The sequence below is a fragment of the Mustela erminea genome, chromosome 21, assembly GCF_009829155.1.
Source record: "Mustela erminea isolate mMusErm1 chromosome 21, mMusErm1.Pri, whole genome shotgun sequence".
Lineage (NCBI taxonomy): Eukaryota > Metazoa > Chordata > Mammalia > Carnivora > Mustelidae > Mustela > Mustela erminea.
In genome coordinates this window covers 32,307,052-32,310,749 of record NC_045634.1, presented here as the reverse complement: position 1 = coordinate 32,310,749, position 3,698 = coordinate 32,307,052, and the positions used below count along the sequence as shown (strand labels likewise).

At 46.2% G+C, this 3,698-nt stretch overlaps 1 pseudogene; it reads left to right on the top strand.

Annotated features, from left to right (window-relative positions):
• The first annotated feature begins 378 nt into the window (after positions 1-378).
• On the top strand, positions 379-3,445 carry LOC116581701 (annotated as a pseudogene).
• The last annotated feature ends 253 nt before the right edge of the window (positions 3,446-3,698 follow it).

Here is a 3,698-nt window from a genome sequence, read left to right as displayed (position 1 = left end):
AACAGCACTTTTGCGGAAAATAACTATAAAATATGGATAAAATACAGAAGGAAAATGTTTAATGGCAGTCAAGAGACAAAAAAGAGCTGGGGAAAGGGAGCTGAAGAAAAACTGTCAGGAGTTCAGCTGAGCTGGAGAGAAGCTGAGCCGTGGGGTGTTGAATAGCCGATTCGAGCAACAAGCCAAAATTGAGAGAGTTAAACCTTAGTCACTTACTGAGAGGGTAAGAGGTGAAAACCAATGAACATTTTGACTCCTTGATTCCATTTTCCTCCATGGAATGGTGCACCCTTTGAAAGTCAGGTGGATTAGAGCCAATGTGGGGGTTATCCCGCAGTTGAAGGAGTCCTGAACAAAAGGCTCCCAAGGTTATGGACCATGGCTGTTGGGGTGAGGTAAGGGAAAAGCACCAGGAGCAGGAAAGTACTGGGTGCTGAGTCATAGTGGGAGAAAGTGTCTTGGTTTCCCACGCCTCCCCCCATAAGGAGAGCTTGGCAAAAATACCTGAAGGGGATCTTGGCCCAAGGCCCAAGATTAAAAGATCTAAACACGAAGGCTCTGGGGTAGGTATTTAAATATGTGAGGGAACACCCAGGCAGAGGGGCCTGAGTCCTTGACAGTAATTCCCTTCAGAGACTTTCGATGCATGGGTTGTGCCCCGAATTTGGTGTGAGGAGGGTAGCTTTCCTCTTTGAGGTCTGTCAGGGAAAGCCTTTGCAGTTGCCTATGACCAGGCCTGAGGAAGCACATGGAAGGTTTTAATCAGGAGCCAGAATCTTGAGAGGTGAAATAACTTTTGCATCGGCTTTTACTCTGGGGTGAGTTGATGAGGCAGGTGCAGTGTGGAATAGGAGCTCTGAGCCTATTCTCCGAGGAAGCTGCTGGAGGATAGAGGCACCAACAGAGTCATGATCGAATTTGGCAGCCCCAAGCATGTGGTTAATTGTCCCCTGAAAATATTTGCCAAATCCTGGGCTATATGGGACAGAAGAGTTAAAAGTTGTGTGAAAAGCATGACAGGGCTAACGACAGACTCGTAAGACAATGATTACAGTTTAGGACCCGAAACTGGAAGGGGGCCACGGAGAGGGCCCTGACCTCTTGGCTGAGCCCAGGTTATACTAGAAGTATGGTAAGCAGTAATGGGGCTACAGTGCAGCCACGACTGGCAACAGTTCCTGTTAAGCCCCCATTGTTCTCGCGTAGCAGGAGAAAGGTCAATACTATCTGGAGGAATGAGTCAGGCCGTAAGCAAGCCTCTGCAATCTTTTACTACAGAATAATTAGTTATTAATAAAAACTGGTAGACTGCAAGACCACTGTCAAGACCAAAAATAAAATAAATGAAAGAGAAGCAAGTTCACACATAATTGAAAAACCATTACCGCCTGACAAGGACCTCAGAATAATTATGAATAGTATATCACGATCCTAGAAACAGATGAAAAGATGGATATTTTGGCAGAGAATTGCCATCTCTAAAGGGAAAGAAACAGACTCCTAGAAGGGAAGATAACTTATCAAAATGTTGTTCTGTTTTAAATAAACAGCCTTTGAATAATGAAGGTTGGGAGAGAAAGATTACTGAAATTGACACGTTAGTACAAACTTTAATAATGAAGTACAGAGAGAAAAAAAGAACATTAAAAATAGTAGAGTTGTGGGGCGCCTGGGTGGCTCAGTGGGTTAAGCCGCTGCCTTCGGCTCAGGTCATGATCTCACGGTCCTGGGATCGAGTCCCGCATCGGGCTCTCTGCTTGGCAGGGAGCCTGCTTCCTCCTCTCTCTCTCTCTCTGCCTGCCTCTCCATCTACTTGTGATTTCTCTCTGTCAAATAAATAAATAAAATCTTTAAAAAAAAAAATAGTAGAGTCGTAGGAGATTTGTGAGACAGGAAAGGTCTAATATACATGCAATGGGAGTCCCTAAAGGAGAGACGTTAAAAATAAGACAGAAGCAATATTTTAAGAGAATTCTACAGAACACTGAACAGCAGATTAAGGAAGTTCTGCCACACAGGCAAGATAAATGCAGAGCATACCCCAAATCCTAATAATAATAATAAAAAAGAAACTACAGAGGAGCAAAGATGGTGAAAATGGTTAAGCAATCTGAAGGAAAGAAACTTTTCCCTCAAAGGAACAAGACCCACAGCTGGCTTCTCAAGAGGAATGACAGGAATTGTAAGCGAACAGAATTATATAGGATGCAGAAAGATAACTACCAGTCCAGAGCCCATTAATCAGCAAAAGATCCTTCAAAAACAAAGTGAATGCACGTTTTTCAGAGCATTTACGGAGATCATTAAAAGAAACACTGAATGGCGTTCAGGTGGAAGAAAATGTATCCTTGCATGGGAAATAGTAACGCAGTAAAAATGAAATACATCCTAGGATGCCCAGGGGCTCATTTGGTTAAGCGTCTGCCTTGGCTCGGGTCACGATCCCAGGGTCCTGGGATGGAGCCCTCTGTCAGTCTTCCTGCCTAGCAGAGAGGCAGCTTCTCCCTCTCCTTTTGCAGCTCCCTCTGCTTGTTCTCTCCTTTCATAAATACATAAAATATTACAAAATATACATCTTAAAAATATACAGGAAAGTATAAGTGAATATTGACTGAAAACAAAACAATAGTGGTGGTGTCTTGTTGATTTAAGTAACAAATCAGTGTTAAAATGCTTGACACCTGTCTGAACTACCCAGGGAGGGTCCATGAAAGTGTGGTCGTGCACTGCTGCTGTAACTTAAAGGGAAACTTTCATACTATCCAGAGCCCTGGATGTCCTGTAAGTGAAGCAGGAAGATGTCCTCAAATTCCTTACAGGAGGAACGTACTCAGGTGGCACCGACCTTGACCTCCCAATGGAACAGTACATCTACAAAAGGGAAAGGGGTGGCATCTACATCATAAATCTGAAAAGAAGCTGCAAGCTTCTGCTGGCACCTCGTGCCATTGTTGCCCTTGAAAACCTGGCCAATGTCAATGTCCCGCCACCCAGGAATCCTGGCCGGGTGAGCTGTGCTGAAGTTGCTGGTGCTCCTGGAACCACACCTATTGCCGGCTGCCCTGCTCCTGGAACCTTCCCTGACCAGGTCCAGGCGGCCTTCTGGGAGCCAGGACTTCTGGGGGTTCCCAATCCCAAGGCTGACCACCAGCCTCTCACAGAGGTGCTTTAACCTCTGCCTACCACCACTCTGTGGAGACTCTCCTCTGCACCCTGTGGACGTTGCCATCCTTTGCAACAACGAGGACATTCACTCTGGGTGCCAGAGAGGATGTTCTGCGCATGCGTGGCACGGTTTCCCCGCGAACCCCCGTGGAAAATCATGCCTGATTTCTACTTCTGCAGAGATCCTGAAGACATCGGAAAGGAAGCACAAGGCTGTTGCCTTGTGGTTGGTCACAGCCAACGAGGAATTTCAGAGTGGACGGACTGCTCTAGCTCCTGAATTCACTGCTGTCCCACCTGAAGTTGCAGCCTGGTCTGAAGGTGCACGGGGCCCTCTGTGTTGTCGTGCGCCTCCCTGCTGAGGGCTGGCGCGCTGGGGTCTGTGGCTCCCGCTGCTCGGGCCCCCGGATGGGTCGGAACAACCACTGGGGGATCTTAACTGCTCTTCCACAAAGGCAAACAAAATGGAAATAAGGCTGAATGAGAAGTCAACACTTTCTAAAAAAGTAACAATAAAATAAAATCCATGACAA